Source organism: Sebastes fasciatus, chromosome 16, assembly GCF_043250625.1.
Source record: "Sebastes fasciatus isolate fSebFas1 chromosome 16, fSebFas1.pri, whole genome shotgun sequence".
NCBI classification, from domain to species: Eukaryota; Metazoa; Chordata; class Actinopteri; order Perciformes; family Sebastidae; genus Sebastes; species Sebastes fasciatus.
This window is the reverse complement of record NC_133810.1, coordinates 28,970,887-28,986,348: the sequence shown is the minus strand read 5'-3', so window position 1 is coordinate 28,986,348 and position 15,462 is coordinate 28,970,887. Positions and strand designations below refer to the sequence as shown.

Here is a 15,462-nt window from a genome sequence, read left to right as displayed (position 1 = left end):
TTACACATTACAGGCCCGCTATACATACACACATGCACAAACAGAACCTATACACATGCGCTAATGGAGAGGTGTCAGAGCGAGGTAGCTGCCCATAGACATGCCCCCCCGGGCAGTTGGGAGTTTGGTGCTTTGCTCAATGGCACCTCTGCAGTGCCCAGATGGCGAACTGGCACCTCTCCAAAGCCAAGTCCCTACGACGCCCGTCGTGCTGCTGCACTCCGCTGACCCGGGACTGGATCCCGGTATGGGCAGCGCACTGCTGCATGGACTGCACGGCATGGAGGACGTTCCCACTGTGACGTACTGGGTGCTGCATCACCCCTTGTTGGACTGACACACGAGGTTCATTCCGATCGCAAATAACAAACACAGCAGATAAACATCGGCCACCACCATCGGCGAATGTCATCTTATTTGCTGATAGGCCGATGGCAGTCAACTAGGCAAATATCGGATACCGATGTTCGGCCGATAAATCGGTGCATCCCTAGTGACAGCTCAACAACTCTGCATTAAGAAAATATAACCTGCGTCACACCTTTCCCATGATGGTTTCCTATGATATCTTAGATTGGTTTCTATAGGATCATTTACTGTAAACATAATATTTGTAGAGAGAGTTCCCGTGCATCTGTTTTAGCGGGATGGTTTAGACGGGATTCATACAACCTCTGTTCCTCTCCTGCATGAACAAACAAACAAACAGAATCAAAAATGGTTTAACCCTCAAGTCTATTTAATATTTAACATTTCGTGAAAAATATTCATGACTGAAATTTGGTCTTTGTATTTTCAAAGAAAGTGAGTTTTCTTGCTGTGTTGACCAGCCTCTACTTTGGTTTCACCACTGAGCAGAGTTGGTGGCTGATTGATGTTTTTACCTGTAACCATGATTTTATGTCACATTTTATTATTTTCACAGTGTGATTCGATGCAATCACATAATACTGGGTTGCAACATCCTAATAGGAACGACAATATATAATTATGGTGTTGAATGTAGTTATTTTGTTGTCTTTGTTTCATTATTATTATATTTTGGTAGTTGCCCAAATTGCCCTTAATTGTTTGCTGCTCAGTCGCACGAGCTTTCAGGTCGATTCACTGATACTTTTATGCAAATCAAGTTGTTGCAAAACTATGCCCCCTAAAATAGCACTTGAACAGACCAATCCCAATTCAATCACAGTTGAAGCATACTTTGCACACAGATGGAATGGCCTCTCCTTCACATGCTTGGCTTGTTGGCTGCTTCGCCTGCTTGAGGTCCTGCAGCAATAATCACAGTCAAATGGAGCAAACTGCAGTCTTTTGAATGACATGCACCTTTTAAAAAAAACTTTCTTGTGCTCCAATGACTGACAGAGCTGACACAAAGTGCACAAGTTCTTGTTGAATTGAATATATTGCATCTTACCTGTCATTATTAGATACAGGTGCAGACACAGTGTCAAATTCACATTGACAAAAACGAATTTGATTATTTTTGTATGGGTTTCCAGTTCATTTCTTTTAATGACAGAATCAATATTTTTGTTTCATTTGAGTCTATGTGGAGGTAAAAGGAAGGGACCACTTTTATTGTTGTAGTCTGAGTAACGTGACGTTACATCCGTTCTGTATCTGTCTGACCGCGATGAGCCAAGACGAGAAAGCAGAAAACGGTGGAGGGTCCGTGGAGATACGACCTGCACCCTCACATTTCCAAGGTGGTAAACACTACACATCCAGTAAAGTATGGAAACACTTTGGGTTTCACACATTGCAGGAAAAGCAGAGCAGACACATCTGACTACATTCTTACCGTATTAATTTAGATATTTTCCAAAGTAAAAGTCCCTAGAAGTGTATGATTCAACTTTTTCTCATGGTCTAGTGTTAAAAACAATTAACAAAAATCATAATATCGAATCGCAATACTTGTAGAATAGCAACAGATATTGAATTGGGAGAGAGGTGTATCGCCCCAGCCCTAGTTTCCAGGATAAGATTTTATCATTCTGCGCAGTAATATTGTTAATTTAAAAACAAACAGATCAAACAACTTCTTTTGAGATGCTTTTGTAGACTATCCCTTGTCAGCTGAAGTCTATCTATTAGGCCAGCCTCTCTGTAACGCTGGCATGTGTCTTGCGGCCAAGCACACCATTAACTGGGGAATTAGAAACCCTGAGAAGTTGTTAATCACCACAGTCATTCACATTCCACATAGATTCTACTCTGCTCAGGACCTCTGTGAGCCGGGATGGGGCATGGTCTGGGGGAAGCTGGGCCAATGCTATTGGACCCAATGGTCTTTAATTAGAGGGAGAGCTTGGCAGGGCCTGATGGAGGAGAAAGGCTCTCAGGATGTGAGTCCAGGGTGAGCGGGTTCACACACAAAACACTGGCTTTTCATCACCGCATGACTCACTCAGTTTGTGTGTAAAGTGCGGTGTGTGTGTGGATGCGTGCGCGTGTGTGTGTGCGTACGGCAGAGAAAGTGAGAAAATGTGTGTGTGTGCGCGCTCGTACTGTATGCTTGTGTGTGCGCGCTCATGGCGGCGCGTGCGTGCGTGCGTTTCTTACCTCACTGCTCAGGCATTCCAGTAGAGAAAGTGGTGTGAAGAGAAAGAGTGGCTCTCACAGTGTGGGTATTCATGGATCTGGCCCCCGTGGGCCGGTCCGGGCTCCAGTGTTCACAGACAAAGCCTCTCCAGCAGGACCCAGACACACTCACACAGAAAAGGGGAGCAACAGAAGGAGAGGAACGCAGGAGAGGGGGAGACAAGGTAGCAAGGGGAGAGAAAATGGAGAAGGGGGCGGGAGGGGGCAAATGGGAGAAGGTCTGTGTGGCGGCTCCCATTCCCCCAAGAATGCAGGTGTGATGGGCTGTCATCTAAAACTGGACCGACCCAAACCGGCTCTGCCTGGTCCTTGACCTTGTCTTTACAAATATTACGTCCCGAATTCCAGGGTTATAACGGAGATGCTTTATAGCGCCTCTCATTTGTACCGTAACTTCACTTTAAGAAGTTGTCACACAGGAAGACACTTGCACTCCCTGCACTCACCACCACCTTTATTCGGCTTTTTTTTTTTTCTTTCTCCTTGCTGCCGGCGGAGTCCATAAATCTATCCGACTCTCCTCCCGGGGAACGGGCTCCTCCCTCTCTTTTCACATCGGCCAATCCCGTCTCTCTCTTCCAGCGCTCTCTACTCCCTCTAGCATTAAGCCAGCAGCTTTAGCTCCTAGGATTCCATGAGAGTTTCTTCCACTTGGCCGTCCTGTCACTGTTCCCCCTGCCTGGCCCCTTCCCTAGATCGGGTAGCCTGGTTCACTGTGTCCTTAAACAACCCGTGTGCATGTACAGGAAAGGGGCCCCAAAGTGGGGAGGCCCATATCTATCCCTTCGTTTTTACAGAGACAGACTCGCGCTGGAAAATCCCTACACTGACTTTATTGATGAACTCCAAGGTGCAATTACCACAGTCATCATCAAGAGTAATATTAATGTTGTATATTGAATAATATAGATTGATAGATATATACACAGATATACATTCTGTATATAAAATGTGCATAAAGCTGTACAGTATGTGTCATAGTTAATTAGCATGTGTACAATGATAGACAGGAAGCATTTAAAAAATGAACAACAAACATACCTATTGTAAAGCATCTTCTGATGTTATTATTTGGGATATATTGACATACAGCTTTGGTGATTCTGCCAATATTTATAGTAATCTCATCTTGCCTTCACACACTGACATGTACCGTAAGCTATGCAGGTTATCAAAATTCCTTGGTGTTTGAATAACGGCGCCAGCTCAATAAAGAGACCAGCTCCTGTCGATTTAGTGCGTCAAGCATTCTTCATAGTTGTTCAGAGGCTGTTCATATTGTCGTTCTTTGATGCTGGAGGATTTTCCTGAATGCTATTTGTCAGAATATTTCTCCTTTTTGCACAGTTTAAGAGTAGCGTAGAGTAAGAGTACAGCATTCTGAAATGTTTTCACTAATTCAAAACCATCTGTGATATATTGTAAAAAAAAAAAAATCATCAGGTTTGGCATGAAACTGATTTGCAGATGTTTTAGGGTGCACTTCAAGTCTTGCACTGATTTGTTTTAGCCTACTCTTTGGTTCTTAATGCATGCATGCATGAAGCTGGATATTATCAGAATGGCAGCATAGCTATTTAAAAAGGTGCATTCAGAAAAATTGTACTTAGCATGGTATTTTATACTCGTTATATTGTGTTTATAGTTGAATATGCCATGAAATAGGTTAGCCTGTTTTAAATAATCTTCCCAGTATAGTTGTGCTTCATTGACCAAACATGAAGTGGATTTAATATAATGATGGAATATAGTGTTTATTTATTTTCTACAGTTGGATGGTGCTTATGAAAGCCTATGTTGAGCAGCTACAGTAATAGCAGTGGTGTGAATGAGCTGCAGTAAGTAGTGTAAAATATTGCATGGCTATGCCCATATTAAGAGATGCATTGTATAAATTCAGGAAAACCTGAAACACAAATCACTCGTCCGTCATCGTTGGACGACTGTCAACTGCAGATGAACCGTCGCATGTCTTTAGAACAATGTCTTCACAATACAGAAACTTCCACGGTCCGCCTTTTACACTAACTGGATCATGAATGAATGGCTGTTGAATATGGGGATATGGAAGGCACAGTAGACACACTGTCATATGGCTTTATGATCCCTTTGACTCCTGATCCCCTCAAATCCCTGGCGACCGAGAGGCCACGACCTCGGCATCTGCCGGCAGTGGCAGAAGGAGAGGCAAGCTACGACTGTGTCTGAGTCACACCTAGACAGATGCTGTGTAAGATGAAGTCTCCGCGGTGAACCCGCCCCTACACTCACTGCCACTGACTGAAAGTCTCATAGGGCAAGATGAGTCATTAGACATCGATCCGGACTTCTTTGGCTCCGAGCTACACAAACTGATTTGGAGCAGACATTTGGGAACACCCTGCAAGGACTCTGTTTGGTCTCAAAATGTGTGTCTCTGTGTAAAATACGAAAGTTTAAGTCTAAAGCCAAACTTTTACATTTTAAAGTGTTTGCTCAGTGATAAGGGAACATGGTCACTTAACTCTCTCTTGTGATTCCAGATGAGATTTTGTGGATGATTTTATTGCTGCTGGCATTTGACTTTACTAAAAATGTACTGTAATTGATGCTGCAGGTGGAAGTAGAGGCCAAATAAAAGGATTGCACTCATACCTAACAGGACTCAAAATGAAAAGAACTGGAAGTTGCACTGCAAATGCAACATTGCAGTGATGAGTGTTACCGTAAACCCAAATTCAGGCTTTAAAACGTCTCTTCAGAAATCGATCGGTGACTTCACAGGCACTGTGTTTGCTTTACGGTCTATAAGTTTATCAAGACACATGTCCAATAACAATTTAAATCAAACAACCATGGGTTACTGATTATTTGGAAAAATGTAGGCAATAATAATAATTAATTCTATATTAATTAGGGCAATAACGTGTAAACACAAATTTGTTTTAACGAAAACGCAATCGATCTTTCGGAGGTTGTAGCGGGTTGTCGCGAAGGAGGTTAAATAACGCTCCAAATTTATTCTAAATTTTTGGTGAGGAAAGCTGACATGGCCATTTTCAAAAGGGTCCCTTGACCTCTGACTTCAAGATATGTGAATGTAAATGGGTTCTATGGGTACCCACAAGTCTCCCCTTTGCAGACATGCCCACTTTATGCAGTTTGGGGCAAGTCATAGTCAAGTCAGCACACTGACACACTGACAGCTGTTGTTGCCTGTTGGGCTGCAGTTTGCCATGTTATGATTTCAGCATATTGTTTATGCTAAATGCAGTACCTGTGAGGGTTTCTGGACAATATCTGTCATTGTTTTGTGTTGTTCATTAATTTCCAATAATAAATATATACATACATTTGTATAAAGCAGCATATTTGACCACTCCCATGTTGATAAGAGTATTAAATACTTGATAAATCTCCCTTTAAGGTACATTTTGAACAGATAAAAAAATTTGATTAATTTACGATTAATCACAATTAACTATTTTAATGGATTGAAGGCCCTAATATAAATGTATTTTTCCTCTAACTATTTTCCTTTTGAACACTTAATATCACAGTTATTCTTGCGTTATTGGTTATTGTAAAGACAAGAGTGAAATTGAGCCGCCTTAATGTTTAGGAGTTCTAAATTATACCTTACTTTTTATTAAGAAAGTTTAAAGTTTCTTCTTTTCTTACATATGTCTACAGCCAATAAGTAATAGTGTAAAACTTAAGCATTCAGTGTCCTCACACATAATTTGTTTACCTTTATGTTTTATTTTTATTTTTTTACTTTTATGTTTTATATATTTTCTAAAGTTTTGACAAATCATAATTTATGGTGTCAGTGGAAACGATCTCTTTTTTTGCAGAATAGTTTGATTTCTGCTCGTTCACGACTCATCTCTTTATTCTTGAAAAACATGTTTTTATCCACATCCAATAGAATTGATATGATTTTGGAAATCTTCTGAGAAAAATTCAATTGATGATTGAATTATTCATCTTGATAGGATCCATATTTAATCTCCAGACACACAGATTTAATAGATAGCTGACGATAAGTGTAGAAATTATTATTGTTGGCATGTTTTGCTTGGTTTCTTGCTCATCTTTATCTTTTAATATAATTCTGGTGTTGTAGCTGCATTGACTCGTGCACCGTATGAGAGCACAGTAGTTAAATATAGTGCGTATTTTTAGTCTTGAACAAAGCTTTCCATGTACTATTTATGCGAGCGAGTATTTGTTTGTGCTCTTAATGTGTGCAGCGGTGCGTGAATGCGAGCTAAGTTTGATGCCCGTAAGTGAAGCTGTTTGCCTCTCTCCTTCCTGTGTGTTCTGAAATCTCCTTTGCTGCAGACAGTCTGGGGTGCAGAGATGGTGGAGGGTGTGGGGTGTGGGGGAGGTAGGCAGCGGACATGGCGGCAGGCCAGAATCAATTGGCAGTGTAATGAGATGGCCTGGTGCCAGGTAACCATGGAGCTACCCTCTTTGCCTGTCTACCAGTGCAGAGTTCAAAATTAAACTGAATGAATGAGAGAGAGAGGAGGGAGGGGAAGGAGGGCAGGGAAATAAGGGTCTGAAATGGCAGGAGTGGAGGGTGAGAGAAAGAAAGAAATGGCAAGAGAGGAGGGTGGCTGATGAGGCACTGTGGGCTATTTCAAAGCACTGCTGTACAATTTAACTTGAGCCCTTATTTCAGAGAAGGAAGATGGAGGGGGTAAACTCACGATCCACCCAGGATTTTTGTCCTCTGGAATATCTTGAAATACAGTTTCTGCATTTTGCTGCTGTGCACTGCCAGCATCCAAGTAAAGAACAAGGGATCTGCACAAAGAAAGAAAGAAAATGTGACCTCCCTGAGTTTTTCTTCCTTGTCGAGCTGCTTCTTTTGCTCGGCCTCACGGCATTAGTCGCTTTAATTCGCCTGTAAATCTCATTTCTTCATCCCCTCCTATAGACCCGCACACTCTTCCTCCTGTCATGGAAGATGTGTTAATATTGAGCATTTGGCTGCATTCTTAAAGTGATTAGTACAAGCCAGTGGATCCTGCAGATGAATAGAAATTAAGTAATTAACAGTAATTAGATCTTTTTCTCCTTCTTACAGCTTTACCCCTGCTATGTCATTGTGCTCGCTCCTTTCTCAGCTCCTTCTGCAAAGAAGCAGTGTGCCACCCATAATGGATGGTTTTACTTTGTGCTTTGTCTCTGTCGGATGAATACAATTTACTGCTGTGTTGTCAAACACTGCAGTACAGTCAGGATTAGTAATACTTAAAAAGTTCTATCAATACTTTATATTAACATTATAATAATGTTGAGAGGGAAAATATTTCAAAAGTTAGGTAAACTTTAATTTACACTAATTTAAGCGTGTTAAGAGACCTATAATCGGCAATTAAATCCAAAACTATCGAGGAAAATTAAACATATGAAGGAAAACTTTTCTTTTTGCACAAAAGCCAATAAACCCAGCTTTCTTTTCTCTATTAATTAAAAAAAAGACAAGTAAGAAGAGCATGCTGTGGGTAACGTTTTATCAACAGTGGCAAAGATTTAGTTGTTTTCTGACTCAAAGCCAGCGTCTTCGCTGTCTTTAGAAACTGGTCAAACCTGGCTCAAACAGGGCACAGCCGGCCACTCATCGCAGGCTGGCCGGACCCGGCTGAACCGAGCCAGCAGTTTGTTTTGTGCAGTTTTTTTCCCCCGTAATGGCGAAAGTAAATGTTAAGCATGGCTGAACATACAGGTTATATAAGGTGCGTGTTGTTTGAGTAGGGATCGGAGTGCTACTTATCCCAATGTGACCTTTGCTTTGAATAGGACGCCGTCTTACGTTTTTCTAATTAGTGGTATAGCTGGAAGGAGAGCGTGATATACTACTAGTCTGTCTGTACAGTAAAACGCATGTTCAGCAGCGGGTCTCATGGCCTGTGAAAAATGCTCAGGCACTCCCTGCCGAAATGGCCCAGACTTTGAGAGTTTCGAGTGCACGTTGAGAGGGAGATGAGACAGTGGGCCAAGATGTCTGTGGTGTGGATTAATGGGGAGGACTGGAGAAAGGGTGCCGCAGTTGTGCGTGAGCAGAATATTTGATGGGGGAAAGCGAGAGGAGGGAACAGTGAGGGACAAGCAAACTGCAAGAGATGGGTGAGATGAAAGGGGGGAAAAGATAAAAATGGACTGAAACAAAGATGTTTGAGCGCGAATGAAAATGTACAGTAATAAATACCGCCGCTGTCTCGCGTCTCCCACTGTTGCTTTATCCTGCTCTCTTATCTCTACAGTGTAGTCTTTAAACATTCATTCTGTTGCACCGGGCTGAACACGGGGATGCAATCTACACGGAGGCCTTCGCAGACAGTGGAAATACACACCACAGTCAAGTTCAGTGATAAGATATCTTTAAATACAACACATGTAGGGAACAAAACGAGGGAGAGGATGAACAAAGCAAGTCAATATTGAGTGAGTACACAAGTATGCTTCATAAAGTATGCAAGGCCTTCGGTTACATTCAGTTTTACTTACTTACACGATTACTTTAAGTCCCTGTGAGACATTCTTTGTCTAATCACTTCTTATTTTGTGAACGACACATTTCTGCTCCTCTAGCAAAGTCTATGGGAGACAGATGGGTACATCGACTGTCCTTATGTCTGCTTTCGGTTGTAGTGAGCGGCAACATTTTGGTAGACAAAATTCCTTTTGTTAGACGAAATGCTCCAATGGCTTTACATTTTACACCGATACTTTGATTTTTTATTACAGCTTTTACCTACATCCAGCCTTTATGTGTCTGAAATCTCAGCGCCGGTGGATTTCAGAGGTGTTGCTTTAGGTTTTAAGTTAAAGTTCCTCAGATAATACAACAGACAGGCTGGACTGTGGGCGGTTTTCTCATGTTTTGACTTCTGTCCCCTCCCCCTTGGGATGCTAAATGTTGCTTGTAGGTACTCAGAAAAGGATTTTAATGTTATTTAAAAATGCCAATAGACAAGAAGCACGTTTGAAAGAGGAACATTACTGGACATGGTTGTACTTGGGAAATCACCAGCTGCCCAGAAGTCACTAAGTCGGTCCCAATGACTAGCCTGAATGGTGACATGTAGAGGTATTTGTTGAAACTTCCTGCAACACTCTGACTCATCTGTGAATCACAGCAGAAACACAAATAGTTATGAGAGGAGAGTAAATTATTGTTGCTGGTCGAAGCCCTTTCTGGAATCTTCCAAATATTAATATGAGAATAATATACTAGTTCTTGCTTTGAGAATTTAAATTGCCTAAACATATTATTAGGGCTGTCAAAGTTATAATAAAGTTAAATAGCGCGTTAATGCAAGTTTGGTCATTGCATGGTCATTTACAAAGGGGTCCCTTGACCTCTGACCTCCAGATCAGTGAATGTAAATGGGTTCTATGGGTACCCACGAGTCTCCCCTTTACAGACATGCCCACTTTATGATAATCACATGCAGTTTGGGGCAAGTCATAGTCAAGTCAGCACACTGACACACTGACAGCTGTTGTTGCCTGTTGGGCTGCAGTTTGCCATGTTATGATTTGAGCATATTGTTTTATTCTAAATGCAGTACCTGTGAGGGTTTCTGGACAATATCTGTCATTGTTTTGTGTTGTTAATTGATTTACAATAATATAAATATATACATACATTTTCATAAAGTAGCATATTTGCCCACTCCCATGTTGATAAGAGTATTAAATACTTGACAAATCTCCCTTTATGGTACATTTTGAACAGATAAAAAAATGTGTGATTAATTTGCGATTAAATATTTTATTTTATTATAAGTATTATACTTAATAGTATTTGATAGATTAATGTTCACATGCAAATGAAGACTCCAATCCACTATTGTATTGAAGATTTAAAAGTAGTGGTAGTTACTCTTCAAGCTCAAGTGTACTTGTTATTCCAAATATAAAAATTAAATGAACATTTTTGCTTCTTTATGATGAGAGCGTAAAAACCAACTCCAAAAAGTACACGAGTGAATCAAAATCCTGAGTGCTGTAAAAGGTCTGGCTAATAAATAGACTTTGCGATACAGAAGTATGAAGGTATTTGCAGTTATTTTATTGGGTTTATATATACTGGAGTCTGGTGACGAGATTAAAGTCATGCAGTCTGTTATGTGTCTCTCTAAAGGACAGCACAGACCCTCATAAGGGCATGGAGTAAAACCAGTAAATGGGGACAACCAAAGTCAAATTTAGTGTGAGGACTCCTGGATGTGCTGTTGTAATACCCCGTTAATAATGTTGAACAATGTTTAAACACCATTTTATAACCAGAAATACAATGTTGTAGCTACAGTATATCATCTGATATTACTTTAAAAAGTCATCCTGTACTAATAAAGGACAATTCCTCACACATCTCTGAGACGAAACGGCGTGGGTGGATTCGGTAACACAGCCTTCCTTTATTAAAGGTGGCTCTCTGATGCAAAATTTGAGGGCAAAATTGAAGCAAAGAGGTTTCCACGACACCGATGGGAGGAGTTAACGTCTCATGTCTCTGCCAGCAACTGCGCCTGTGACACTGCAATAATAGAGCTTTCAGTAAATCACTAAGTAAATTATTAAGTTTAGTAGCTGCAGCTTGTACAGGCACAAGATGGACAATAACGACGACACATATAGTAGGAAGATAAAACAATTAAATACAATATTAATCCATGTTAGGTCTGAATTCTTCTGTATTTTCTGCCCTTGCATTATATTATATTTAAAAAATGTAATTTTTTTTCACCATTGTTGGCAGCCCACTTTCTCTTCCCCACGTTCCCACGCTCTGAGAGTGGCTTTAAGGGGTTACCTTGTTAGAGGTTTGGGGTTATGCCCATGTCGGCCGCTCTGTTTTCTTCAACCTTCTGTTTTGGAGAGGCCCTTTTCTGTGGCGGCCCTGTGACAGGGTTCTTGGCAATATCCTGAAAGTCAAATGTGTTCATTTAGATTCAAGTGGTGACCATGGAGCAGACAGCAGCCCATTGGCATGCTGTGGCAAAACTAGTATCCAGGGCGCCTAATGTCCTGGACTAAACATTTGTCCCTTTTCATGACACTAACATGCTGATATACACGGGTGAATCTATGTGTGAAGGGGATTCTTGTGTTTCTAAAATATGACTTCTTGTGCAATTTGTAGCTGCATATAAATTGCCGACAAATTAGCTTATTGTTCTTCCAGATGTCAGAAGTCAGGGTCAGATAGGGTTATCATTAGGGCTGTCTATTGTGAATGATTATTTGCTATTAATTGCAATTAATCACACATTTTTTATCTGTTCAAAATGTACCTTAAAGGGAGATTTGTCAAGTATTTAATACTCTTATCAACATGGGAGTGGACAAAAATGCTGCTTTATGCAAATGTATGTATATATTTATTATTGGAAATCAATTAACAACACAAAACAATGACAGATATTGTCCAGAAACCCTCACAGGTACTGCATTTAGCATAAAACAATATGCTCCAATCATAACTTGGCAAACTGCAGCCCAACAGGCAACAACAGCTGTCAGTGTGTCAGTGTGCTGACTTGACTATGACTTGCCCCAAAACTGCATGTGATTATCATAAAGTGGGCATGTCTGTAAAGGGGAGACTCGTGGGTACCCATTGAACCCATTTTCATTCACATATCTGGAGGTCAGAGGTCAAGGGACCCCTTTGAAAATGGCCATGACAGTTTTTCCTCGCCAAAGGTTTGAGCATTATTCAGCCTCCTTCTCGACAAGCTAGTATGACGTGGTTGGTACCGATGGATTTCTTTTTTTTGTAGTTTCATGTGATGCCAGTATCTTCACTCTAACTTTAAAATTGAGCCCGCTTCAACCTCCGAAAGATCGATTGCGTTACTGCGTTAAAGAATTGAGTGTCTTGTTGGTATTGCACTAGTACGGGGCTTTATGTAAATACAGTCCAGAACAGCTACTTCAAAAATCTGAAATAATGCCTCCAATGTTGGTGCAGGTTACCTCACTGGTGGGTTCATTCCTCAGATGTAGGATGGAAATATTTTGTAAATGAGTAATGTTTCGTGTGAAAACAGTGGAAACCCACATCTGTATATTCTACGGGGAACAAGAACTGCACTGTATAAAACAGAAAGCCTATTGCTCTGAAGGAAGAACAACAGGATCAAGTGTACGGAAATGAATTTCCCCCACCTTTTTTTTTAATGGGAAAAACCAGTATGGGCTCACATAAAAGAATCATACCCGGTTGCATCATTTCTGTATTTAATAGGGAAGTTAGAAAATAAAATCCATCGCCCTTTTGAATGTTGCCAGTTGTCTTTTAGCCTATTGTTATGAATCTAGCATTAGAGCTGAAGCATTACATTTCCCTATGCAGTGTTCAGTCCTTATAATCAATGATGTGTCAACTTAGCAATAGTACATGTTCTGAGGTCTGCCTAGATTTCTTCTTCTTCTCCTTCTATACAAGGTTGAATTTTACGTTCTATGCCGTCTTTGGCCTTATATTGAATCTGCGGAGCTTTTCAGTGGAGCAAAGAAACAATGAAGAGAGTCGGCTCGCGGATAGAACCTTGAGACACTCGAGTTGAAATGCTCTGATGAGGTTATAGTACTATTGACTGCAGCAGTGTGGCTATTGAACTACGTACTGTACTGTTGTGATGGCAAACGTGGTGCCGAGGTTAAGCACTGCAAGAAAGAGAAGTCCATTCAAGTAAATCAACGTTCGTGATAAACTTTCTTTATGATTTTGACAGTCGTTTATATACCTGAATATGTATTTAAATATAAAGTCCAAAGTGAGGACATTATGTACGGAAAAACTAAGGGAGTGAAAAAAAGGAAAATGTGGATGTTGGCATGCAATGCTAAAAATAATAACCATGGACACACAACGATAAAAGCAACAATTATTTATATGTATTTTTTTTTTCTTTTTATAAATAGAAAATATACAGTGATCAAACTTAATCATCACTTGTCCTGTAAGGCTTAAATAAGAAGGTAAAACCCAGAGCGACACATTAACCCAGACACCAGTGTGCAGCATCAGGATGTGGGCATGTGGGAGACACACAATAAGCCATATCAGCCTTACTCGTTTACAGTCGGAGCCTTCCCCTGCGTGGTGGGCCGAGTAGAGTTTCTTATGGACTGACAACACAGCTGTACGCCATTCGTCCGGTCTGAAAGACGGCTAATGGGACAAAAGGGCATGAGTGAGGAGAGGGAAACGAGGGAGAGATGCTCGATGAATCGCCCAGCCCTCCCCTGAGCAGGACGGGGAGCACCACTCTTCCTCGTTGCTGCTTTTCTCCCGGCCCTCAGCCATTTTGGAGAGAGGAAAAAAGTGGCTGCTTTCTCTCTCCCTCTCTCACTACGTGGCATAGCTTTGGAAAGGCTGCTGTGTTGTAGCAGCAGAGAAGACACGCTTTGCAGCTCGCACTTGGGAGATAATATGTTTGTAGAGGAAAAAATTCTGACGCGAAACAACCTTCTTCCATCTTGACTTTTTCTTTTTTTTTTTATGAATTTTTTGTTACCCTTGCATTCAGCTGCTAAGCCTCTCTCCTCTTTGCTGTGCACTTTCACTCACGCTGTGTCCTTTTCTTTAATAACTTGCGCTCTAGTCTTGTTGGCCGGTCCTTTCCCCTTGTCTCTTTTAAGTTATATCTCTTCTCATCTCTCAATTTGATTTTATGCAACAGAGTTTAAGACAAAAGGATATGTCCAAATTTTGGCAGCACTAAGGAGAGACAGAGCTGCAGCCAAGGATCCTGCTGGGATCCAAAAAAGCCAAGCAGAATGAAGCACCAAAAAAAAAAAAAAAAAAAAAAAGAAAACACCACCCTTTCCTTTGCTTGGTCACAAATTCCACTTTCTCTGTAGCCAGCCCTGCGCTGCCACTCCTCCTCATCCACATCTTACTGCATTCAACCTTTTGCCATTTCTCTCTTGCCGTACCTTTTTTTAAAGGCGATTTGAGGTTTTTGTACCCCGGAAAATGGGCACTGGACAACGGGATAGGAGGGCGTAACGGGGACAGAACGAGGGGATGTTCTCTTCTTACTTTTGCTTGTTATTTCGCTCTTTTTTTTTACTGTTACTGTTTTCGAATCATTGTTGTAGTGCTTGTAGTATTTAGTCTTTTATGCATTCTAAAGGTATGCTTGGATTACCACGTGTTTGTAAGTGTGTGGTTTTTAGGAATGTGTGTGCATGGGTATCTTCACTGTCAACGTTAGACTTTGTGCTTTGTCAGTTTTTAATGATTTGCATATCTGTTTTTATAGGTTTCAGCATTGGCCTTCACTTCTCCTCAAGCCTGACTCCATCTGATTCCAGAGGATGTCTGACCATCAGTGGTATGTTTGCGATTTATAATACTTCTAGTTCTCTTTCTGTCAGCTTGGTTCAGTGTTGTTTCTGATCTGCACCATATGATGCGTACCTGGTGGTTTGCTCACAGTACATGTTTTTATGGTGTTCATGGCTGGTAGCAAGGTCAAGAGGAACGGTGTTATTGCTCAGTATGGAAATGCATATTTCATCAAATAATTGCACAGACTGTGTTTATAAACTACAACTGGCATCATGTATTGTATTCTGTACGATCGCGATTTAATACGAGTCTTATTTTTTAATTTAAAATATTTTCAGAGAGATTTTGGATTTGTTGTCTGTTGGCGATTTTAGAGGTCCTTTTTCTAGCAGCACAAATGGTCTAGTAACGGCCTTGACATTTTATTCATATTGTGGTATTTCATTAAAAACTCAAACAGCCTGAAATGACATATTTATTCATATTCATTTTATACATTTTTTTTATGTCCACATACAAAACAACACATGTTTTTTTATTCTGTC

The 15,462-nt window shown here is 40.8% G+C and overlaps 1 protein-coding gene across 5 annotated transcripts in view; it reads left to right on the top strand.

Annotated features, from left to right (window-relative positions):
• snx19a (sorting nexin 19a) overlaps positions 1–15,462 on the top strand; it is a 106,310-nt gene that overhangs the window by 31,780 nt on the left and 59,068 nt on the right. For 3 of the 5 annotated variants that reach the window (XR_012590414.1, XM_074611641.1, XM_074611644.1), the window contains exon 3: positions 14,889–14,960. The gene's annotated coding sequence lies outside the window, so the exon portion shown is untranslated. Of the gene's footprint in view, positions 1–13,748; positions 14,784–14,888; positions 14,961–15,462 lie in introns of those variants that run through there. The other 2 variants (XM_074611643.1, XM_074611642.1) reach the window with 2 other exon arrangements.